General features: G+C 42.0%; 1 protein-coding gene across 7 annotated transcripts in view; it reads right to left on the minus strand.

The window, feature by feature from the left end:
- Positions 1 to 24,440, minus strand: part of LOC139418437 (neuronal PAS domain-containing protein 2-like) — a 73,615-nt gene extending 49,175 nt beyond the window's left edge. For 3 of the 7 annotated variants that reach the window (XM_071167853.1, XM_071167858.1, XM_071167860.1), the window contains exon 1: positions 24,262 to 24,404. The gene's annotated coding sequence lies outside the window, so the exon portion shown is untranslated. Of the gene's footprint in view, positions 1 to 24,261 lie in introns of all 7 variants that reach the window. The other 4 variants (XM_071167855.1, XM_071167857.1, XM_071167859.1 and 1 more) reach the window with 4 other exon arrangements.
- Positions 24,441 to 26,924: the final 2,484 nt, after the last annotated feature.

A 26,924-nucleotide genomic window follows, 5' to 3' on the forward strand; every position in this document is an offset into this window, starting at 1 on the left:
ATGGAAGAAGCTGTGCTATCGTAAATACAGTATCTTATGCATTCTAAATTACCGGCCATTTGGAAAAGGAAAATGCAATAAATATTTACTCTGAGCTGCGCTTCAGTAGGTTGGTGGTAGATGGAAGGCCGTGTTGCCAAACCGAGTCCTTTGTCCTTTGAAGAATGTCTCTGGTGATCAATTGGATACGTTGTAGTAACGTCGTTGTGTGATAGACGGGATACTCTGTCTGTTCCTTCCTAACCCTCATTTGCAGCTGCTGTTGCTAACTCAATGGCTAGGAGGTATCACTTCTGTAGTGAATAAGAGTTCAAAGTTCATACCATTTGCAACCAAAGCTCACGCTGATGTTGGCTTCGTTCTGTAGTTATCTGAACCATTCTGACATCGGACCATCGTCCTCACATCCTCGGAACAGGAGGTTACATTGTCGTCAAGGCTTTATATAGTGGAGCGAGAAGGGTGTGTCTGAAAAGTTTTATAACCCATGACTCTTCACAGGGGCGGGCCACTGATTGAGCAGAGCCCTAACCTTATGAAAACCCAATTCTCACATTTTAGAAGCTAAAATCACATTTCATCCCATCACGAATAATTTCATATTCAAACATTTAAATTTAACAACAATTCCATGTGAATCCGATAACGCTGATGTGTAGACTTTCCACTGTAGAGTTTGTGTCATCTTATCATTGATGAGAATGTCTCATATGACAACCGAACTGACATCATATTCATTAAGTACCACCGCATATGTTCAATTGGTCGGATTACCAGAATATAGTTCATTTCCCCACACCTTCTGATGTTCCCAGAATCTCTATGTTAACCAAGGGGTTTGCAAATGAAACATCAGTAGGGTAGAGAGAGGAAAAGGGGGAGAAGAGGTATTTATGACTGTCATAAACCTACCCCCAGGCCAACGTCATGACAATGGACTGAGTGAGTTCTGGCGTACATTCACATATTCCTTGTCGAGATAAGATAAGGATATCTTATTTTATCATGATGGGTGTCATTCAGCTTAACAAAATGGAATTGGATACTTTGCTTAGGCATAAATTACACATGACATGTATTTGAAACTAATGGACCTTACATTAAATATACAAGCAGCCTACAAAAGCACGCAATAAATGTATTTGTCATCTTGAAAATTATGAGTGACATGAATATAGTTGTTGACCTTGAAATGAACCATTATTAGGTGACAGAAAATCTACATCCAAAAGGTGATTATTTGTATTTATTAAAGGCAGCAGCTACACTTCCTGAGGTCCAGCAAAATTAAGGCCATTCATACAATTTTAAAAACCTTACAATACATTCACAGATTTCACTACACACTGTGTGCCTTCAGGCCCCTACTCCACCATTACCACATTCAGTGCCTTCGGAAAGTATTCAGACCCCTTGACTTTTTCCACATTTTGTTAGGTTACAGCCTTACTCTAATAATGCTTAAATTGTTTTTTTTTAATCATCAATCTACGCACAATACCTCATAATGACAAAGCAAAAACAGGATTTTATAAAAAAAAATTAAAAAAACATTAACATAAGTATTCAGAACCTTTACTCAGTACTTTGTTAAGCACCTTTGGCAGAGATTACAGCCTTCTTGGGTATGACGCTATAAGCTTGGCACACCTGTATTTGAGGGAATGGGAGTTTCTCCCATTCTTCTCTGCAGATCCTCTCAAGCTCTGTCAGGTGGATGGGGAGCGTCACTGCACTGCTATTTTCAGGTCTCTCCAGAGATGTTCGATAAGGTTCAAGTCCGGGCTCTGGCTGGGCCACTCAAGGACATTCAGAGACTTGTCCTGAAGCAACATCTGCGTTGTCTTGGCTGTGTGCTTAGGGTTGTTGTCCTGTTGGAAGAAGAACCTTCGTCCCAGTTTGAGGTCCTGAGCTCTCTGGAACAGGTTTTCACCAAGGATTTCTCTGTACTTTGTTCTGTTCATCTTACACCTAGATCCTGACTAGTGTCTCCAACTCCCTGCCGCTGAAAACATCCCCACAGCATGATGCTGCCACCACCATGCTTCACCATAGGGATGCTGCCAGATTTCCTCAAGAAGTGACGCTTGGCATTCAGGCCAAAGGTTCAATCTTGATTTCATCAGACCAGAGAATCTTGTTTCTCATGGTCTGAGAGTCTTTAGGTGACTTTTGGCAAACTCCAAGCGGGCTGTCTTCTGTCTGGCCAGTCTAGCATAAAGGCCTGACTGGAGGAGTGCTGCAGAGACGGTTGCCCTTCTGAAAGGTTCTCCCATCTACACAGAGAAACTCTAGAGCTCTGTCAGACTGACCATCAGGTTCTTGGTCACCTCCCTGACCAAGGCCCTTCTCCCCCGATTGCTCAGTTTGGCCGAGCAGCCAGATCTAGGAAGAGTCTTGGTAGTTCCAAACTTCTTTCATTTAAGAATGATGGCGGCCACTGTGTTCTTGGGGACCTTCAATGCTGCAGACATTTTTTGGTACCCTTCCCCAGATCTGTGCCTTGTCTCTGAGCTCTACGGACAATTCCTACAACCTCATGGCTTGGTTTTTGCTCTGACATGCACTGTCAACTGTGGGACCTTATATAGACAGGTGTGTGCCTTTCCAAATCAAGTCCAATCAATTGAATTTACCACAGGTGGACTCCAATCAAGTTGTAGAAGCATCTCAAGGATGATCAATGGAAACAGGATGCACCTGAGCTCAATTTCGAGTCTTATAGTAAAGGGTATAAATTCTTATGTAAATAAGGTGTTTCTGTTTTTTTATTCTAAAAACCTGTTTTCGCTTTGTTGTTATGGGGTATTGTGTGTAAATTGCTGAGGAATTGGTTTATTTAATCGATTTTACAATAAGGCTGTGAGGTAACAAAATGTGGAAAAAGTCAAGGGGTCTGAATACATTCCGAAGGCACTGTATCTACAGTACAAAATCCATGTGTACGTGTGTGTGTATAGTGCGTCTGTTATCGCATGTGTGTATGCGTGTGTCTGTGCCTATGTTTGTGTTGCTTCACAGTCCCCTCTGTTCCATAAAGTGTATTTTTATCAGTTTTTTTTATCAAATTTTACTGCTTGCATCAGATACTTGATGTTCAATGTAGTCATGGCCTTGGGGACTGTGAAGAGACCTTTTGTGGGGTGTGCATGGGTTTCCTAGCTGTGCGCCAGTAGTTCAAAACAGACAGCTCAGTGCATTCAACAGGTCAATACCTCTAATTAATACAAGTAGTGATGAAGTCAATCTCTCCTCCACTTTGAGCCAGGAGAGATTGACATGCATATTATTAATATCATCTTTCTGTGTACATCCAAGGGCCAGCCGTGCTGCCCTGTTCTGAGCCAATTGCAATTTTCCTAAGTCCCTTTTTGTGGCACCTGACCACATGACTGAACAGTAGTCCAGGTGCAACAAAACTAGACCCTGTAGGGCCTGCCTTAGTGCTGTTAAGAAGGTAGAGCAACGCTTTATTATGGACTGACTTCTCATCTTAGCTACGGTTGTATCAATATGTTTTGACCATAACAGTTTACAATCCAGGGTTACTCCAAGCAGTTTAGTCACCTCAGCTTGCTCAATTTCCACATTAGTTATTATAAGATTTAGTAAAGGGTTAAGTGAATAATTTGTCCCAAATACAATGCTTTTAGTTTAAAAAATATTTAGGACAAACTTATTCCACTCTGAAACCCACTCTGAAACTAACTGCAGCTCTTTGTTAAGTGTTCCAGTCATTTCCGTCGCTGTAGTAGTTTACATGTACAGTGTTGAGTCATCCGCATACAGTTGAAGTGGGAAGTTTACATACACTTAGGTTGGAGTCATTGAAACATGTTTTTCAACCACTCCACACATTTATTGTTAACAAACTATAGTTTTGACAAGTTGGTTAGGACATCTACTTTGTTCAAGACACAAGTCATTTTTCCAACAATTGTTTACTGACAGATTATTCACTTATAATTCACTGTATCACAATACCAGTGGGTCAGAGGTTTGCATACACTAAGATGACTATGCCTTTAAACAGCTTGGAAAATTCCAGAAAATTATGTCATGGCTAACCTGAAAGGCTGCTCAGCAAGGAAGAAGCCACTGCTCCAAAACTACAATAAAAAAGACAGACTACGGTTTGCAACTGCACATGGGAACAAAGATCGTACTTTTTGGAGAAATGTCCTTTGGTCTGATGAAACCAAAATAGAACTGTTTGGCAATAATGACCAACGTTATGTTTGGAGGAAAAAGGGGGAGGCTTGCAAGCCGAAGAACACCATCCCAACCGTGAAGCACGGGGGTGGCAGCATCATGTTGTGAGGGTGCTATGCTGCAGGAGGAACTGGTGCACTTCACAAAATATATGGCATCCTAAGGCAGGAAAATTATGTGGATATATTGAAGCAACATCTCAAGACATCAGTCAGGAAGTTAAAGCTTGGTCGCAAATGGGTCTTCCAAATGGACAATGACCCCAAGCATACTTCCAAAGTTGTGGCAAAATGGCTTAAGGACAACAAAGTCAAGGTATTGGAGTGGCCATCACAAAGCCCTGACCTCAATCTTAAAGAAAGTTTGTGGGCAGAACTGAAAAAGCGTGTGCGAGCAAGGAGGCCTACAAACCTGACTCAGTTACACCAGCTCTGTCAGGATGAATGGGCCAAAATTCACCCAACTTATTGTGGGACGCTTGTGGAAGGCTACCCGAAACGTTTGACCCAAGTTAAACAATTTAAAGGCAATGCTACCAAATACTAATTGAGTGTATTTAGACTTCTGAACCACTGGGAATGTGATGAAAGAAATAAAAGCTGAAATAAATAATTCTCTCTACTATTTTTCTGACCTTTCACATTCTAAAAATAAAGTGACGTGTCACGCCCTGACCATAGAGAGCCCTCGGTTCTCTATGGTGTAATTAAAGATGTGGAACTCAATTCATGCTGCGCCTTGATCCCGTTCTAACGACACCCGTGACAGAATATCCCACCAACAAAGGACCAAGCAGCGTGAAAATGAGGTAAAGAAGTTTTGGACTTGGGAGGACATGAGAGGACATGAGACCCTTCCTTGGCGGGAGTTGCCAAGGAGCATGGAAGGACAGCGACGACACCGGGGGCCATGGCCACTGAAACCCCAAGATTTTAATGGGGTGGGGGGGGGACTTGGAGCTGGCGGTTGAGCAGCGGAGAGTGCCAGAGCCTGTTTGGGAGTCGGAGGAGGAATTTGATGAAAGATTCCGGAGAGAGGTGGTATGAGAATGCTGCCGTACAGGCGTGCTGAAGAGCGTGACACCAGTCCGGTGCCATCTGCACCGGTTTCACGCATCTGGCCTCCAGTGCATCTCCCCATTCCGGTACGTCCTGTGCCCACTCCCCGCACTCTCCCTGAAGTGCGTGTCACCAGACCAGTACCACCTGCGCCGGCTCCACGCACTAGGCCTCGAGTGCGCCTCCTCAGTCCGGTACGTCCTGTGCCTGCTCTTCGCACTTGCCCTGAAGTGCGTGTAACCAGTCCGGTACCACCTGTACCGGCTCTAGGCCTCCAGTGAGCATTCACAGTCCAGAGCTTCCGGCAACGGTTCCCGGACCGGAACCTCCCGGAGACAGTCCGGAACCTCCAGCGATAGTCAACGGTCCGGAACCTCCAGCGACGGTCCACGGTTCGGAACCTCCAGCGACGGTCCACGGTCCGGAACCTCCAGCGGCGGTCCACGGTCCGGAACCTACAGCGACGGTCCACGGTCCGGAACCTACAGCGACGGTCCACGGTCTGGAACCTCCAGCGATGGTCAACGGTCTGGAGGTTCCAGGCAAGGCGTCCAGTACTGTTCCAGGGCCGGAAGTCTTCCTCTGCGCCGATGTCCAGGCACGGCGTCCAGTCCTGCTCCAAGGCCGGAGCCTTCCTCTGCGCCGGTGCCCAGTCTAGGCACAGTGTCCAGTCCCGTTCAAAGGCCGGAGCCTTCCTCTGCGTCGGGGCACGGCGTTCTACCTGGCTCCATGTGCACCCGTGGTCTGGGTGGGCACAAAGGCCTGCACCGGAACCACCACCGCCACTAGTCACCCCCCCTACCCTTCCCATTTGGTTTCAGGTTTTGCGGCCGGAGTCCGCACATTTGGGGGGGTACTGTCACACCCTGACCATAGAGAGCCCTCGGTTCTCTATGGTGTTTAGGTCAGAGCGTGACTTGGGGGGGGGGGGGGGGGGGTTGTTATTTAGTTTATAGATTTCTAGGTTGGTGGTTTCTGTGGTTCCCAATTAGAGGCAGCTGGTAATCGTTGCCTCTGATTGGGGATCATATTTAGGTAGGCTTTTTCCCCACCTGCATTTGTGGGATATTGTTTGTGTTAGTGTGTTTGAGCACTACGTCGTCACGGTCTTTGTAAGTTTTGTTATTTTGTTTCTAGTTTCACTTTGTAATTAAAGATGTGGAACTCAATTCACGCTGCGCCTTGGTCCCGTTCTTACGACAGCCGTGACATGGTGATCCTAACTGACCTAAAACAGGGAGTTTTTACTAGGATTAAATGTCAGGAATTGAGAAAAACTGAGTTCAAATGTATTTGGCTAAGGTGTATGTAAACTTCTGACTTCAACTGTACATATACACACTGGCTTTACTGTCATTAGTAAATATTGAAAAAAGTAAGGGGCCAACACAGCTGCCCTGGATAATTCCAGATTCTACCTGTATTATGTTGTAGGGGCTTCCATTAAAGAACACCCTCTGTGTTCTGTTAGACAGGTAACTCTTTATTATATCGCAGGGGTGCAAAGGCATAACACAAGTTTTTCCAGCATTAGACTATGATCGGTAATGTCAAAAGCCGCACAGAAGTCTAACAAAACAGCCCCCACATCTTTTTATCATCAGTTTCTCTCAGCCAATCATCAGTCATTTGTGTAAGTGCTGTGCTTGTTGAGTGTCCTTCCCTATAACCATGCTGAAAGTTTGTTGTCAATTTGTTCACTGTAGAGTAGCATTGTATCTGGTCAAACAATTATTTCCAAAAGTTTACCAAACGTTGATAACAGGCTGGTTACTATATTGTGATATGGTTATTATATTGTGATCACTACATCCGATGGATCTGGATACTGCTTTCAAACTAATTTCTGCAGCATTAGTAAAGATGTGATGAATGCATGTTGATGATTTCCTTCCTGTGCTCTTTGTAACTATCCTGGTAGGTTGACTGATAACCTGAACCAGGTTACAGGCACTTGTTACAGTTTGAAGCTTCTTCTTGAATGGGCAGTTTGATGAAAGCCAGTCAATATTTAAAATCACCTAGAAAATATACATCTGTTGATATCACATTACATTATCAAGCATTTCACACATGTTATCCAGCTACTGACGGTTTACACTTGGTGGTCTATAGCAGCTTCCCACCAGAATGAGCTTTAGGTGAAGCAGATGAACCTGTAGCCATATTACTTCAACAGTATTTAACATGAGATCCTCTTTAATCTTTACAGGAATATGGTTCTGAATATAAACAGCAACACCTCCACCATTGAAATTTCTATATTTTCTGTAAATGTTATAACCTTGTATTGCTACCACTGTATCATCAAAGCTATTATCTAAGTGAGTTTCAGAGATAGTCAGAATATGATTGTCATCTGTTACTAGCAAATTATTGATTTCATGAAACTTGTTTCTTAAGCTACATATGTTAACGTGGGCTATTTTTGAGCACTTTTCTTCTGGTATGCTTACTTGTTTTCATTGCTTTACTGGGAAGCTTAGAAGAAGTAGATATACTCATGTTATTTATATTAGTGCAGGGTGAGCTGCACACAGTCGACTTCCTAAGGCACACCGCCTCATTGCTAACAGTATAAATCTGGTTCATAGGCACATGATTACTGCATACAATAGTTGTAGGGTCAGCAGAGGCATTCAGGGCAGTTAGATGGATATACATTAGGTAACTTAAATTGTGTCTACCAATGCCCCTGGTGTAATGTACATTTTCTGAAGCATTATGACAACTCTGTGTCACAATGGTAGGGATTAGATGAGCTGGGCTTGGGTCATTGATAAGTCATTGTCTCAACGCAGCCTTATAATGCTGTGAAAGGATCCAGGAACCCAAATTATTTGGGTGGATTCCATCCTCTTTATAAAACGTGTTTTGTTTCCAAAAGATATTGAAATTGTCAACACAAGTTACACCCATTGAGCTACAATAATCTCGTAGTAAATTGTGAAGAGAATGAAACCTGCTAAAGCGTTCAATGCCACGATTCAGAGAGGGCACAGGGCCAGATATGATGGTTCTTTTGTTAGTGTCCAGCAGAAAGTCAAACAGCTCTTTAAAATGCAGTTTCAACTGTTCAGCGCTGCCCTTCATAATGCCATTAAAACCCACATGGACTACGATAGAATCGATTTAAATGTCCTGACGTAGTACATTCGGGAGCAGCTTAGTAATGTAATTTACTCAACGTCCGGAATAGGACATTGTTATTCATAAATAATCTATTGGTAGCAGCAAAGCCATACATTGAGTGTACGAAACATTAGGAACACCTGCTCTTTCATTGACAGACTGACCAGGTGAAAGCTATGATCCCTTATTGATGTCACTTGTTAAATCCACTTCAAATCAGTGTAGATGAAGGGGAAGAGACAGGTTAAATAATGATTTTTAAGTCTTGAGACAACTGAGACATGGATTGTGTATGTGTGCCATTCAGAGTGTGAATGGTCAAGACAAAAGATTTAAGTGCCTTTAAACGGGTTTTGGTAGTAGGTGCCAGGTGCACCGGTATGAGTGTGTCAAGAAATGTAACACAGGTGGGTTTTTCACACTCAACAGTTTTCCGTGTGTATCAAGAATGGTCTACCACCTAAAGGACATCCAGCCAACTTGACACAACTGTGGGAAGCATTTGAGTCAGCATCCCTGTGGAACGCTTTCGCCACCTTGTAGAGTTCTTACCCCGACGAATTGAGGCTGTTCTGATGGCAAAAAGGGTGCCTCTCAACATTAGGAAGGTGTTCCTAATGTTTTTTACACTCCGTGTAGACCCCATACTCAACTGCCCGGAACTCGGTCGGGCTTATACCTCGTGGCAAAATTGTAGAATTGCAGAAAATGTATGATCCCCTGATGCAGATAAAAGTGATTTAAAAAAAAGTAAAATTAAGTGAGCTCTTTGAACTACTTTCTGAGAGTGGACCTACTGTTTTTTGTAAATGAACTAACTGTTTTCATGCACCATCTAAGAAACGTTCTAACCACAAAGCTGGTGCCATGATTTTTCACCAAGAAGTCACCATTTGTTTTACTATTCTGATTCAATCAATTAAGACATGTTCAGATTCAACAATTATTCAGAAAGCTCGGTTTCCCTGAATAATACATCCCCTGAACAAATCTTAACGTATTAATGAATGCCCTGTACATCAATTCATCAAATGGTTTCATTAAGAAATGTGCCTAAAGCAAATGTCTGTACAACTTTAATAAATGATCAGTTGATCTTGATTCTTAAACTACCAGGGGCAATTCATTTCAACAATTATATGGAAATGACTGTGTAAACCCCTTATTAATAATACTCAACGTAGAAACATAACAGTATTATGAATGTAGTTTGGTAAAATAAATTGTATTAACTTTGAAATATTTCAAATAGTCCACTATTACACTACATAGATTTCTGACATTCATTATCGTTTAACAAACTTCCCAAGCATACACCACAAAATAAGAAAGAAATTATCAGTCCTATCATTGAACAGGCCTCTTATTGCATCCTGCTCAGGAGCAAAAGACATGATCTTTGATATTATGACAATTGTCTAAAGTGGTGTGTGAGCCGATATGTGGGGTCACAATTCTAGGGCATGGGTGGAAGGGCCATGCAGCTCACTTTTTGTGCACACAAGCTCTGAGAGGAGGCTAGATGGCGCCAACAGACATGGTCACCTCGCTTCGAGTCGTTAGGAACCTACGCAGTATTTTGTATTTTTATGTATTATTTATTACATTGTTACCGCAGGAAATCTGAAGTCTTATTATATACAACCGGGATGGACTATTGGATATAAGAGCAACGTCAACTTACCAACTTATGACCAGGAATACGACTTTCCCGAAGCGACCCAAAACAACGGCCATCTAAAGAAACATTTTAACTACAAAGGGGCAGACGGAGCGCCCTCCTGGTCAACTCCGTAGATGTGCACATGCCCACCGCTCCTGAGTATACTACTCGCCAATGTCCAATTTGAGCAAGGGTTGCCTTCCAGAGAGACATCAGAGATTGTAACATTCTCTTTTTCACTGAAAAATGGCACTCTCGGGAAATGTTGTCGGGAATCGGTTCTGCCACCTGGCTTCTCCATGCATCGTGCCGACAGAGATAAACACCTTTCTGGGAAGAGGAAGGGCGGGGGTGTATGCTTCATGATTAACGACTCATGGTGTAATCATAACAACATACAGGAACTCAAGTCCTTCTGCTCACCAGACCTAGAATTCCTTACAATCAAATGCCGGCCATATTACATCCCAAGAGAATTATCATCAGTTATTATCACAGCTTTGTATATTCCCCCTCAAGCAGACACCAAGATGGCCCTCAAGGAATTTCATTGGACACTATGTAAACTGGAAACTATATATCCTGAGGCTGCATTTATTGTAGCTGGGGATTTTAACAAAGCAAAATTGATAACAAGGCTATCTAAATTCTATCAGCATATTGATTGAACTACACGAGGGGATAAAACACTCGATCACTGCTACTCTAACTTCCGTGATGCATACAAAGCCTTCCCCCGCCCTCCCTTCAGCAAATCCGACCATGGCGCCTTCTTGCTCCTACCGTCTTATAGGCAGAAACTCAAACAAAAACTGAACGCGTGAACCACAGCATTTAACCATGGAAAGAGGTCTGGGAATATGGCTGAACATAAACAGTGTAGTTATTCCCTCCGCAAGGCAATCAAACAAGCGAAATGCCGGTACAAGAACAAAGTGGATTTGCAATTCAAGGGTTCAGATACGAGATGTATGTGGCAGGGTCTACAGAAAATCACGGACTACAAAAAGAAAACTAGCCATGTCATGGACACCGACGTCACGCTTCCAAACAAACTAAACACCTTCTTTGCCCGCTTTGAGGATAATACAGTGCCACTGTCGCAGCCCGCTAACAAGGACTGCACACCCCCTCTCCTTCTCTATGGCCGACTTGAATAAAACATTTAAACGTGTTAACCCTTGCAAGGCTGCTGGCCCAGATGGCATCCCTACCCGCGTCCTCAGAGCATGAGCAGACCAGCTGACTGGTGTGTTTACTGACATATTCAATCGCTCCCTATCCCAGTCTGCTGTCCCCACATGCTTCAAGATGGCCACCAATGTTCCTGTGCCCAAGAAGGCAAAGATAACTGAACTAAATGACTACCGCCCACTCACTTCAGTCATCATGAAGTGCTTTGAGAGACTAGTCAAGGATCATATCACCTCCAACTTTCCGGCCACCCTAGACCCACTTCAGTTTGCATACCACCCCAACAATCTCCACCACACTGCACACTGCCCTATCCCATCTGGACAAGAGGAATACCTATGTAAGAATGCTGTTCATGGACTACAGCATTCAACACCATAGCACCCTCCAAGCTCATCATCAAGCTGGAGGCCCTGGGTCTGAACCCCACCCTGTGCAATTAGGTCCTGGACTTTCTGATGGGCCCCCCCCTCCCCCCAGGTGGTGAAGGTAGGAAACAACATCTCCACTTCGCTCACCCTCAACACTGGGGCCCCACAAGGGTGTGTGCTCAGCCCCCTCCTGTACTCCCTGTTTACCCACGGCTGCGTGGCCATGCACGCCTCCAACTCAATCATCAAGTTTGCAGACAACACAACAGCAGTGGGCTTGATTACCAACAACGACGAGACAGCCTATAGGGAAGAAATGAGGGCACTCGGAGTGTGGTGTCAGGAAAATAACAGAGGGGGCACCCCCCTATCCACATTGAAGGGACATCAGTGGAGAAGGTGGAAAGTTAAGTTCCTCGGCGTACACATCACAGACACACTGAAATGGTCCACCCACACAGACAGTGTGGTGAAGAAGGCGCAATAGCGCCTCTTCAACCTCAGGAGGCTGACGAAATATGTCTTGTCACCCAAACCCCTGAAAAACTTTTACAGATGCACAATCGAGAGCATCCTGTCGTGCTGTATCACAGCCTGGTACGGCAACCGCACCGCCCTCAACCGCACCGTCCTCAACCGCAAGGCTATCCAGAGGGTAGTGAGGTCTACACAACACATCACCGGGGGAAAACTACCTGCCCTCCATGACACAGACAGCACCCGATGTCACAGGAAGATCATCAAGGACAACAACCAACAGCTTCGACCTCAAGGCCACCAGACTGCTAAACAGCAGTCACTAACTCAGAGAGGCTGCTGCCTACATTGAGACCCAATCACTGGCCACTTTAATAAATGGATCACTGATCACTTTAAACAATATCACTGTCAATAATGCCACTTTAATAATGATGTTTACATATCTTACATTACTCATATCATATGTATACACTGTATTTTATACAATCTATTGCACCTTGCCTATGCCGCTCGGCCATCTCTCATCATATATTTATATGTACATATTCTCATTCACCCCTTTAGATTTGTGTGTATTAGGTAGCTGTTGGGAAATTGTTAGATTACTTGTTAGATATTACTGCACTGTTGGGAACTAGAAGCACAAGCATTTTCCTACACTCTGCTAACCATGTGTATGTGACCAATAACATTTGATTTGAAATCTTTAATTGAATTCCTTGCTGCAGAAAGGCCTTGATTATGCTACAATACCCTGAAGAGACACCTTGGGCTGACAAAGTATCCTCATCATTGTCACCATCAGTATTATAAAACTAAATACATTTCAGATCTAAAGGTGAAGCTGATGAAGCACTAAGTGGAGCATACTGGAATGGCTTTGAAAAGCAGAACAAACAATCCATGGAAAATATGATCCCAATGTGTCATTCCTGTCAATTGCTACATAATTGTCTTCATTGTGTAAGAGTTTACTGCACTTCCTGATTTGGCCTCGTTTTAGATTTAAAATCAAATCAAATACATTTTTATTGGTCACGTGCGGAATACAACAGGTGTAGACTTTACAGTGAAATGCTTACTTACAAGCCCTTTATCACCAATGCAGAGTTAAAAAGACAAATATTTGCTAAATAAAATAGGAAATAGTAACACAGTAAAAACAATAACGAAGCTATATACAAGTATTACCAGTACTGAGTCAATGTGCAGGGGTACGAGGCAGTTGAGATAATTGAGATAATACAGTCTTTACATGTGGGTAGGGGTAAAAGTGACTTGTCAATCAGGATATATAATAAACAGAGTAGCAGCAGCAGCGTGTGTAAAGTGTGTGTGGCGTCAATATGCATGTGTGTGTGTGTTTCGTGTGTGTGAGCATATGTAGTGCGTGTGTGTGTGTGTGTCAGTGTAGTATGTGTGAGGATGTGGGTAGAGTCTAGTGAGTGTGCACAGAGCCAGTGTAAGAAAGTCAGTGCAAAACTATTAAGATAAATGAATAAATAATAAAGGTGGTCAATGTAAATTGTCTGAGTAGCAATTTGATTACCTGTTCAGCAGTCTTATGGCTTGGGGGTAGAAGCTATTCTGTGAGGTAGCAGAGAGAACAGTCTATGACTTGGGTGGCTGGAGTTGCTGACAGTTTATAGGGCCTTCCTCTGACATCGCCACTTCCTCTGGTTCATTAAGAAATGCTAGTGGCCCTGACTGAATTCAAACGTGACATGGTTTCGGGGTTGTGGTTTGTTGTTGGTGTCGTGTGTGTTCTTAGGTAGAGAGAGTTAGACAAATGATTTAGCCAGTTAGCTTCAGCCGGCTGGTAGGCGACCATGGCAAAGTTGGTTTGACTTTGGGTAGCCTCACTCTGGGTATAGTTAGGAACCGTCCATAAACTACACAATGTAAATAGAACAATATTTTAATGTTGCACATCTTTTAGTTGTTTTAATGCTTTCAATATTTGTACATGCATTTCTAGTCATTTAAGTTTTTAGTCATTGAAATGCAGAGCTATTGACCTTTTTAACATAGTGTCTCATGTACATTGTGTAATTTACTTATGGTACCCAAATAGCCACATAGGGATATTGGATGTCAAACCAAATTATGTTCCAAATTGATGGTTACTTCGGTGCTGTCAGATGTAGGCAGGATTAAAATAAACCCAACCCACAGAAAACTGTTATGGTACCCTTCATTCCGTGACATACTTTATCACCAAAATTATCCTAACTGCAAATCCTACACTGTGTAGTAAATTCTGATACTAGAATAAATGTTTCTGACATAGGACATTGTCAAAACAAGAAGTTGCTTTTTAGGAGCAGTCTCTCTTTAACACAGCTCCTTATACTAGGGCTGACCCCATTTACTCGACTGGTCAATTGTTTAGTCGATAGGCTGTTGGTTAGTCGACAAAGATTTTTTGTTATTGACACCTGTCAGACACCTGTCTGATATATACCTGTCTAAGTTGACTAATCCATTGCGGAAGCCACGGGGATGGCACACCAGTTTCACCAGTAGTACATTTACCATTAATTACCATCATTTCTCATCTACAATGTTTGTTTGGTTACGGTAATTTCTATTAAAGCATTCAATATAGTATTATTAGTCTTACCGTCGTCAATCTTGAGGAGTGGACACGTTGTTTGCAGAGTGCACAACCTAGGCTACACTTGTGAGAATTTGGGGGGGTTTATTTAATTCCATGTATGAGTTGTCAAGCTATTCATTGTCTTTAGTTTGGAGCGCTTCTGTCAATCTTGGGTAAGGACACTCACCTGGCTACGCATAGAAGTAGGCCTAGGCTACTTGGCCTGTGCGCAAATGTAAGCTTATAAATGTGCCCATTTGGGGATCTGATACTATTTCTGATTGTCTTAACTCACCATCACTGTGGAGCTTCTCAATGTAATGTTTTCTTCGCCTCAAACAAAGTCCGTTTTTACATCCATTGAGAATGACAATAGCTCCACAATGTAGCCTATTTGAAAAATCTTTCCAGCTCTCTCCCTTTCGATAACCACAACATGAAACGGGGAAAAAATGTCATGCTCTGATTCGGTGGAAAAGACATAAAAAAAGACCTACCTGATTACTTCTTATCACTTGAGCAAATAGCCTACAGCTGTGTTTGTCTGTCTGGAAACTTGCTAGCACTAGCATCTTCAGGCTAGACGAAGATAATAGTTGATACAATGTTTCAAGTTCCTTACAGCAGACAGTCCATGCAGAGCCAATGTGATTTATAGGATATTTGTTTTTATCAGGATATTTACCTGCGGGCGGACATATTTTTGGGGGGGAGGGGGTGCTTTATGTAGGCTATTTTTACATATTGGCAATGGCAAGAAAATTACTCTTAGATTTGTAGCATTTTTATTTAGATAGAATTTTGATTAACCACATAAGATTGATTTAGAGATATGAAGACTATTATAAATTAAACTCTTCCATGAAAATGAGCAAATTAAAATTTTAACTGGCACGCAGATCAGTAGAAATGGTACGATAACTTGGCACTCCAAATGGAAAAGGTTGCCACCCACTGGTGTAGCCTATTACCGGTAACTTAAGGAGTGTCAGGCGCTGCAGCGTGAGGATCGATTGGTCGAAAGAACAGACAACTCTCGGTTGACCAATCCTTTTTTTGTCAGAGACAGCCCTACCTTATACTCCCTCTAGTTTGGTCTGGGAAAGCTAATGCTTTTCAGCAACAACAAAAAAACACTTACGGTAACAAGTCATGCACATATCTCTCTCTCTTGACATGTATACACAGCGACTGTAATGGATCTCGTCCTCCTCTTCTGAGGAGTAGCGAGAAGGATCGGAGGACCAATACGCAGCGTGGTAAGTGTCCATAATGTTTAATCAAAATTAACACTGAAATACAAAACAACAAACGTGAATAAACGACACAAACAAAACAGTCCCGTGTGGCACAAACACTGACACGGAAAATAAACACCCACAACTCAAAAGTGAAACCAGGCTACCAAAGTATGATTCTCAATCAGGGACAACGATTGACAGCTGCCTCTGATTGAGAACCATACTAGGCCGAACACAGAAATCCCAAATTATAGAAAAATGAATATAGACAACCCAACCAACTCACGCCCTGACCATACTAAAACAAAGATATAATAACAGAACTAAGGTCAGAACGTGACAGCGACATGTATGAGAAAGAACACAGTTCTGCGGGAAAATATGACAGACACTCTGGCAAGGAAAAGCCGCCACAAATTAACTCCAAAATACAAGCAATGTTAAGAGTAGAGTGTTAAGGTGTAACAGCATCTTCTAAGCATTGTAATAATATAATTTCATACCGCCTGTCAATGGTGGGTGTAGCTGGTGCATGGAAGTCAGGCGCAGGAGAGCAGAGATGAATGGACAAAGCACTTTACTTAGGCAATCATAATACAGAACGCAACCGCATCACAACACAAATGCCCAAAGAACAAGTAAGGCAGCACAAAGTACAAAACCCAAGTACAAAGTACCGGCTGCCACAAGGCACGGGCATAAAACAAAACCTGGCGCAAACCAGCCGGAAGCGTACCAACCTTGACAATAAACAATACCCCACACAGACATGGAGGGAACAGAGGGCTAAATACACATGTAAATTAGTAGGAGATGTAAACCAGGTGTGCAGGAAGACAAGACAAAACAAATGGAAAATGAAAGGTGGATCGGCGATGGCTAGAAGACCGGTGACGTCGACCGCCGAACGCCGCCTGAACAAGGACAGGAACCGACTTCAGCGGAAGTCGTGACACCGCCTCTATATCCTAAATCAAAATATTGCCTAAGATTCTACTACAGAATTTGCACAGCTTTAACATTTGAACCCACATGTGAGTAAAGGTTTGTAAAAATTACATTTACAATTTCCTTATTATTTAAAACGGGTTATTAACATGTGGAAATGCTTTTATCTAGTTCATACTAGGGAGTTGTCATACCTATACTCTACTGTACAGTGATTTAGACATTTGCTCATTTGATAAACATTCAGGGAGAAGCGCCAAATGTGCATTTGTAGTATTCCATAACACAAACAAATGATTACGTCAGTAATAGACGCACAACCAACACCCTGAGCACAAGATCTGAATCACATCTAGGTCATTCACACAAGGGCTGGGACTGCTCATATTTTGAAACCAAACTGTCTTCCTCTGAGAGTACCACTGTAGCCACACCAAATCCTTGACTGTGACATTTTGCCTTGGGTGACTCAGATAAAGCCAGGATTATTACAACCAGCCATAAGAATAGACCCTCTACAAGGCATCCTTGTCTGGCACACGATTGGGGATTAAAATAGACCCAGATTGAAGTATGTTCACCTCTCAGTTAACTAGACTCATTATGTGAGAGGTCTATTCTATGATACCGTGAACCAGCTGCACTGATCACCATCTGTCTGGGGATTCCAGGTCATCTAGGCCAGTGGTTCCCAACTGTGGGGCTTGGGATCAGGGGGGGCAACTTGCAATATTCTTGAAAGTTGTAATAGTAGAAGGCAAGGTGCAATTTCAAAATTGGGTAGTGAATTATCAGTTTTCCACTTGTCATGTCAGTCATTGCATACCTAAGAGAGCTATTTATAACTTGTCAGAAATGTCCAGATCAGCTAGCCCATGTGAGCTAGTAGATTTTGTAGTAATGTTTGAATGGTAGAAATGAACACTGCAGGGGAAAAACCCTTAGAAATGTTATCTTAGTAAATGTTTCACATTCAGTAAATACGCATGCCTTTGGGAATAAGTATGCGTGCCATTTCTGCTAACTCATTTCAATGGATCCACTGAAGCTACATGACACACACAACACATGCATATCATTTGAACAACTGGAAGAAAGGAACATAAAAGGAAAAAGCAATTTAGTGTCTTTAATCATGCCCCTAGTAGGTCTCTGACTGTAGCTAGTAAGTACAAAGACAGTGTGCTGTGGCCCAGAGATGAGCGACATCAGCAGAGAGGCTAATGACGTCTGTACTGGCAGTTGTATAACCCGAGCTGAACATTTTGTCTGTCACAGTTAGAAGGTTAAAGAGGGTGACATGAATACCAGACATACTCTCAAGAGTCATGTGCAACATAGTTCCACTGGGCATATGAAGCCACCACCAAGTACACCAAGGAATACTACAGCACACAGGATCACCAGGATTCTGTGCCTAATGACATACTGAACCACAAGCTACCTGACATATTTAGGTTATCATGTCAGGCCTTTCTACCTCTAGATTTGCATATCTGTATTTCCACCATAGGTTTAATCCGTTAAATTAATATGGGTTATCTGATAACAGAAATGCCTATTTTTTGCTTATATGACAAGCACTAAGCTGTACTAGGCATGTAGCCTAGCAGTTAAGAGTGTTGGGATAGTAACCGAAAGTTTGCTGGTTCGAGTCCCCAAGCCACCTAGGTGAATAATCTGTTGATGTGCCCTTGAGCAAGGTACTTAACCGTAATTGTTGCTGTGAGTCGCTCTAAATGACTCAAATGTCAAATGTAATCCATAGCATGATCCAATTGTGCCGTGTCATGCCTGTCAGGCCTATTCAACTGGGGTAATTGGCAGAACTTGATCTCATCTTTGTTATACTTCATTTTCAAAAAAGGAGCGATGGGAATGATAAATAAATCATGTATTCCAGATGTGTTAACACTGACCTAATTATTTAACTGATCAATAGTTGTATCCTCAACCTATCCCAGCAGAGGACACCAAAATCACTAGAATATCATTTGTACGACTGGTTACGAGTCAGTCATAATCTAATCCTGTTGGCAGATGCATTACACTTGACTGTCACTTCATTACAGTAGTTAAGTGTTAATTACTGCTCTTACATCCATTCCAATTATGTTCCAAAAGAAGGGCTTAGGGATCCCCTTCAAAAAATTAATGAAATAAATATCCTCTTTGCTATAACAACGACTTCCCAGGAAACAAGTATTTGTTCACTGTATTATCAGTCACTGCCTGAGGACATAAAAGACAGGAGAATAACCATCAAATGCATGATGTTGGTGATGGGAGGCATTATTATGTTGATATTTAATGTGGCACAGTGCAGCTGACACTCATGTGACATGACATTTTTGGTGTCCCAAAAAAACATGGCACAAACACAAGGTGACACAACACAACGGAAGAAGGGGCCAGCAAATAGATGCTTGCTGTATAACAGTTGTGCACTGCCAGGGTGACTGCCTTTATTATTTTACATCAGTTACTAGAGATATAAGGTTTAAATGTAGCCCAAATCACTAACTATTGACTTCTACTGGCCTGGGAAACTAGGCTAACCCTGGCTCCATCTTATCTTCCAAACCTCCTGTTCCCATACAAACTGACAGACAGTTGAGGACTACAGATAACAGGCACCCCCAAATCAAACCATGCATCTTTGGAGTTAGATCCTTTTCTTCGGATTGGCTCTCAGACTGGGATTTCTCCCTGACCTGTCCATGACATAAAGGGTCAGGGCACAGTCTTTGTCTAACCTGTGTCTTTCTGATTGAATCAAGTCTGAATCCATTCTGAATCATTCTCTGAATGTGTTTCATAACCTTACACTTGGAGCTCTGCTACTTCTCTGCAAAGCAGTACAGGTTTGATTGGATTCTGTCCTGAGTTGTTGCCGAGTAGAATACACTGCCTAATCAGAGCCACTGATGTAGGTCACAGTAAGATGGTTTAGATATCTGGCGCCTAGCTGCTGAACCTTAAGTAGAGACCTTGTGACCCAAAACGGTCAGACAGAGGCTGAGTCAGTTAATAGAATATTGGCATACAGAACGAGAGACAGAGAGCTTTATATTCACATGCAGTAGGCTACATCCTCACTGATTTCTCAGAATGCACCTTGACAGAGGAGTTCAACTGTGTTTCACAGTGCTAACAGGTCAATTCACAAAATAAACATTTTCTTTGATATAAAACTGCCTTTAAAAAGAAAAACTACAGCACACTGGTAAGCTTGTTGTTTCTCTTTAACAAAAACACCTAATAACACAATAATAGCAGTTGAACAAAAAAACTTTTGCGATACAGACACTCTCAGTTTCATTGAGAGTACATAAAGAAGCATTCTCAGGTAAATCATGGAAATAGAAAATGGTGCACTGCTCAAGGCCAAACTCATCTCCAGACCCCTAAAAAATAAACCTGTAGTCATGTTTCATCTATATTGTGTGCAGTTGAAATGAATCAACATGAGTTGAACCTTCACGGAAGCTTTGAGGAGAGCCGACTGTCTTTCTTAAAGGGACAGAGCACAAGCAAAGATGCTTTTCCTATTGCATGGACCTGCTCCATTTGTGGATGGCCAGTCACATAATGCAGCTCCAGCAATATTCTGACTAGTGTTCAGTCTAAGCTTGCAGGACATGGCCCAGTAACCTACTTTCCCTCCAGCAGGCTCTGTAACATCAGAGGCGTACATGTCATCAGTTACCTAACGTTCACAGAGCAGGGTAAATCCATTTGAATTCAATCACTATTTGACAGCATTCCTTTTACTTTGAACAAAACTTTCCATACATGTTTGCCCATGGAAGAAGTGGTCAGTAAGGGACTTTTTTACCTGAATGCCAAAACATTCAGGAGATAAAGGTGCTCAGAGTTGACACATTTGAATACCCTACCATACAATGAGATCCATGTCTTCATCACAGGAACAGATAAACGGTTCAGTTTGATATCATGTAAAAGCTTACCAATAGGGTTGTCAAACTATTTGTTCATTTCTTGAAAAAAATGTATTTTAGATAATTGACCATGTCAATGATAATTGACCATGTTTATTTTCTTTAAAATAAATTATCAAATAGCTTGACAACCCTGTTTGTAAGTTTCTAAATGACATCAACCATATATATTTTCCAGTGATGAAGACATGGTTGTCTCACGGTATGGTGGGGTATGCAAAATATATCTACTTTGAGGACCTTCATCTCTTGAATGTTTTGGCATTCAGATCCAAAAAGTCACTTTCTGAGCACTTTACAATGGATGGAAGATTTTGTTCAAATCAAATGGGGTGCTGTCAAAAATTGGCATTTTTTCAGGCAAAGAGATGTGAAAACCCTCTACATCATAAGGAGGGGTCAGAGACCCCACTTCCTATCTGAACGCACTTCCAATAAAATAAAAGGATGTCAATGAGGTATGTGAAAGCAAAGTTTATAGGATCACCACAGAACTTGCTGCATCTACTTTAGCTATAAACTGAAGTGAAGGCTTGTTGTTTATTTTCAACCTTTATAACCAGGGCTTGAACTGACCCTCTATACTACTGCCATGACACAGCTTTGCTAGGAAGACCTCATAGTTGAGTCAAACAGTCAGAGTGAAAGGGCAGTGGTATCCATAAAAATAAAGGAATTGGATGGAAAGAGCATGAAATACAGAGAGAAACGATACCGGTAGATAGAAATATGCAGATGAGTGAGGAAAAGGTGATGGTAACCAGTTGAGGGCAGACAGCATATCTCTTGTGTTAAAAGTCTAGCTCAAGCAGATTGGTTCAGTAAAACACTCTTACCTCACCACCATTACTTCAACTCACCTCAATGCGGCTTCCACAAGCCTGACCACATGGAACCACCCACATCACAGACCAGATTAACATGAGTAAAACATAGGCTAACAATCAATGTTCCGTCAAAAAATGTTTTGCCACTGAGTAAATGTCTGGTCTGCAGAGCGCAAACTTGAACGTTGTGACAATTTTGTGCAACTTCTGGCACGTTTACTCTGAACACTGAGGCTCTATCTGCTTTAAGTTACAGTACAGTTATAACAGTGGCCAAGTAGGCTGCTGTGGCTATTTGATCATAATGTAGGCCTATCAGAGTGGTCTACCATCAAAAACAATGGAGAAAATGCACCCCATAACATTTTAACATTGAAATAGTTGTTTATCATTCAGCCTACAGTAGCAGCCAATGTGTGGTGTTAAATGTAGGCCTACATTCTGTGAAATTTTGGAAAGAATATGCAGGGTTTGACATTAACCTGTTTACCCACTTGTCCTTCAGACAAGAAGTTGACTGAAAATGTGCTGCTTGATGCAAGAAAACACTTTACAAAATAAAGTTAATTATTATTCCCATACTATTATTACAGAGAATCAGACAAATTATGCTACCCTCTGCCTATTGGCTACTTAGCTTAGTCAAGCCTGTCTCAAAATACAACACAGCCCCTTAAGACAGAAATAATTATCTTTACCTGACTCACTTTTCAAAGACGCACACGCTTTGTGCTCTTGTAGAAAACATCCACTCCCGCATTGCTGACTAGAAATGAGCTATAACTGGTTAATAGCTCACTTACTAGCAAAGAATATGAACAAATGTGCACACGTGGCTACATACAATGCACATCTACTCGTGACCACTCATGCTGTAAACACAGTCCAGTTCAAACTAAACGGCACAGATCCATATATGGCAATAGTCTATTTGCATATAGAGATACTGAAGCTCTGATTGGTTTTGCCACACTGGTCTGTAGAGTACGGGCTGAGTTGTGCCTGTCACTGCAATAGAATCTTACTCAGGTGTGTTCTGCCTACTGTACAAGAAAATCTCTTGCATAGTTAGTTTTGCATACTAAGTCTTGCATAGTTTGTTTTGTTTCGGTATGTTGCAGTGAAAGTGGCTAATATTGGCAATTCCCCCAGTGGAGGGAAACGTTGATAGCGTTAACTAAAGGGGAAAACTAGATAGTTGAAGTTCAATCTTCTGCTTCTCTGTGTGGCCTGATATTTATTCTGTGCGGCAGTCCTGTACCCGCGAGCAGCTTAGAGGGAACATAATCAAGGCAAATGGAAACTTGAATATTTAATGACTTTAAAATAATGGTTCACATCATTGCAGTGTGTTGCAGTAATGAAACGATGACAACAAACCTTTTGCCATCAAAAATGTAATGTGGTTTGACTGAAGGAGTACTATCCATATCCAGACTGAATTAGGCCAATGTTTCAAATGGTTTGAATATTAATTTTTTGAAGGAAGGGCATGATGCATGTCTTTGATTGCCTCATAAGAAGACTCCCATATACTAGTCACAAAAATACATTTTACTAGTTTTATTTTACAAAAAATGACTGAAATGATCTGAAGAGCATAATTTTGTCTGATGTACTGTTACCTCTGCTTTGTATTGTGTGACACTGTCTGTCCTATGTAGGCCTATGTGACTGTAACTGTACCTCCTGCTGAGTTGATTGTGTAGTCTAACCTGTACAAAATAACATCCTCAGGGGATAATAAAGTATTCTATCATATTCTGCTCTGCTCTATTGTAGCCTACTTTCATTTATCTCATAGAAAAATGTAGAACATAGTTTCCTAAGGTTGCCTTATCTGAACTATTCAGATCAATCATACCACGCAATCAAAGCCCTACATAAGGTTGAACAGCTTTCGTTGCTGCGCAGCAAGGGTTAGATAGTTTTCCTTTTAATAAATAAATCTGGGGCATGACGTCACTGCAATCGGCTCATGCTTCTTCTTGAGTCATGAGTTACATAAGAGCATATTTCTATTTTAGTGATTAACCTACATAACTTTGGTTTGTGTTAGGCCTGCTCTGCTGACTGTGTGCTCACTGTCATCCTTTCAGAATAAAGGAACTTGATATAGGACCAAAACTATAATTCCCTGGACCATGGTCTGTCTCAGATAGCATAGGATAGCACATACTGTATTTCAAAGTAGGCTACAGGCTATTCAACAATCAACACATCTAAAACGTGCAGTCTTTAATCATTCCTAAATATTGGATGAAAAAAATATATAATATGGTCTAGTAGCCTGTCATGTTAGGTAATCTTATAGTAATAACGAAATCACCTGGAAGTTCCTTTCGGACAAATGCACGAATATAAAACCCTTATAGGCTGAAGAGAGAAACATAAAACAATAGGCAGGCCTAGGCTACTAAACATGTATACGCAACATACCGGTGGACTATTATTCACAGACATATCAGTGGAACTTCAACGTTCGATTACGCGTAGCCAGATGTCACTCACTCCACTAAATGTAGGTTACGCTTGAACTTGCTGTAAGTGACTAAAAGTCATGCATGAACTTACCTCATGTAAAGCAGTAACGAGGGGACGATTCCAATATGAAAGGCGCATCCGTGAAATACAAAACGGCTTTTACACTGCTCTTCCTACCATGCAATAGTGTTATGTAACTGGCACAATTTCTGTGGGCAAGACATCGAAGTGTTCTCTGTGCTGGTTTTCATTTTCCAACCCACACACCTCACAATTTACATCATCAGCCTTCGTCGCACCTTAAAAGGAGATAAAGGGTGTGACTAAATCAAGCGCGTTGTATCCGGATTCGCTACAGTTGGGGAGGGAGGCACCCAGCACCGCAAGTAATATTCAGTTTCAATGAGGGAGGAGCGACGTTCTCAAATCGAAAATTAGCCTAATCATGTTGTCAATAAAGCAGCATGGTGCATCGTCCAGAAATATACATCTATTTTCCATCAAACATATTTTCAAATGTTCAAACTAGTTTTCATTGGGAAGACAGATAAAGCGTTTTTATCAAAAGCAATAACTTTAGCGTGTGAAAACACAGAATTGTACATTACACCACGTGCATAATCTAGCCTAGGCTACCTCACTTGTGAGCCGATATCGCTGTGAGTTTTGAAGGGGTTACCTGGCTGGTTCCAAAACGAATGCAATCACTTTTCACACGAACAAACTCCTCCAAACGGGTAACCCGGGCCAGATAATCGAATCCCCTCATTGCCATAGAAACGTAGCCCGCTAATGTCATCGCGTAAAATTATGGACGACATTGGCCGTATTCGAGAGGTTCAAACACGAAATGTATCATGGGTAAATTGTGACTGCCTGATCTACAATGGGTAATTATTTTTTATTTATGATGCAAGATGATTTGTAGATCAGTCATTCGGCTGTTGCCTGCAGTCGTTTTGATGCTCTCGAAAACGGCCATTCACTATATATTCGTTCACGTGCTAATCGGAACTAGGAAACTCGGATATTAACGATTTGCTAATTTATTGAACACGTATTGAACGTTCAATAAACGTTAGTAAATCGAGAATGTTCGAGTTTCCTAGTTCCGATTAGCAATTCATTCGTACTAGGCTATCAACCGAGGTAATCTGCTGCTGCAGTTTCCAATTTATGCAAAAACACGCCTTTTTGATGTCAGGACCAAGTCGTATGAAGTGTGTTCAGCTACTTATTTGGTTACACAACAACCATTAATTAATAAAATGAAGGGGTACAACTACTTGCTTCCATCACTGAATGGACTGTGAAATTGCATCACTACCCTGACAGACTTAGCTTTTTATGTCAATAACTATTAAACCTTACCATTGGCATATGGCACAAATAGCCTACTATGCTAGAGTTTAAAGTAGCCCACTATAGTTGGATTAAACAGGTGGGCTGAAACTGGGTCATCCTGGACTTTTTACGGTCTTTATACAGGACAGAGAAAGGCCACACAGTATCAAACCTAACTCAGTGCAATTGATGATTGAAAATACGTATGACTTTTGTATTTAGAATGATTGAGAAATGCTATGAGACTTTCACATTATCTAAATCACTGAAATATTAAAATGTCTAATATCCACATGACATCATGATTTCAAAATGTACATTCACATGTAGAAAACAAATTAACAGCTGAATTTCAAAACCTAATCAAATGTTATTTGTCACGTGCCGAATACAACAGGTGAAATGCCTACTTACAAGCCCTTAACCAACAGTGCTTCACATTAAGAAAAAAAGTGTTAGGTAAAAAATAGAAGTAAAAGTAACAAATAATTAAACAGCAGCAGTTAAATAACAACAACGAGGCTATATACAGGGTGTACCGGTACAGAGTCAATGTGTGGCGGCACCGGTTAGTTGAGGTAATATGTACACGTAGGTAGAGATAAAGTGACAATGAATAGATAATAAACAGAGAGTAGCAGCAGCGTAAAAGAGGGGTCTGGGTAGACATTTGATCAGCTGTCTTATGGCTTGGGGGTAGAAGCTGGTAAGAAGCCTTTATGACCTAGACTTGGTGCTCCGGTACCGCTTGTCGTGCGGTAGCAGAGAGAACAGTCTATGACGAGGGTGGCTGGAGTCTTTGATAATTTTAAGGGCCTTTCTTTGACGCCACCTGGTGTAGAGGTCCTGGATGGCAAGAAGATTGGACCCAGTGATATACTGGGCCGTAAGCACTACCCTCTGTAGTGCCTTGCGGTCGGAGGCCGAGCAGTTGCCATACCAGGCAGGCTCTCGATGGTGCAGCTGTTGAACCTTTTGAGGATCTGATGACCCATGCCAAATCTTTTCAGTCTCCTGAGGGGGATTAAGCTTTGTTGTGCCCTCTTTACGACTGTCTTACTGTGTTTGGACCATTATAGCTTGTTGGTGATGTGGACACCAAGGAACTTGAAGCTCTCAACCTGCTCCACTGCAGCCCCATCGATGAGAATGGGGGTGTGCTCGGTCCTCCTTTTCCTGTAGTACACAATCATCTCCTTTGTCTTGCTCATGTTGAGGGAGAGGTTGTTGTCCTGGCACCACATGGGCCAGGTCTCTGACCTCCTCCCTATAGGCTGTCTCCTCATTGTTGGTGATCAGGCCTACCACTGTTGTGTCATCGGCAAACTTGATGATGGTGTTGGGGTCGTGCCTGGCCATGCAGTCGTGAATGAACAGGGAGTACAGGAGGGGTATGAGCACGCACCCCT

The sequence above is a fragment of the Oncorhynchus clarkii genome, chromosome 10, assembly GCF_045791955.1.
Source record: "Oncorhynchus clarkii lewisi isolate Uvic-CL-2024 chromosome 10, UVic_Ocla_1.0, whole genome shotgun sequence".
Classification (NCBI taxonomy): domain Eukaryota; kingdom Metazoa; phylum Chordata; class Actinopteri; order Salmoniformes; family Salmonidae; genus Oncorhynchus; species Oncorhynchus clarkii.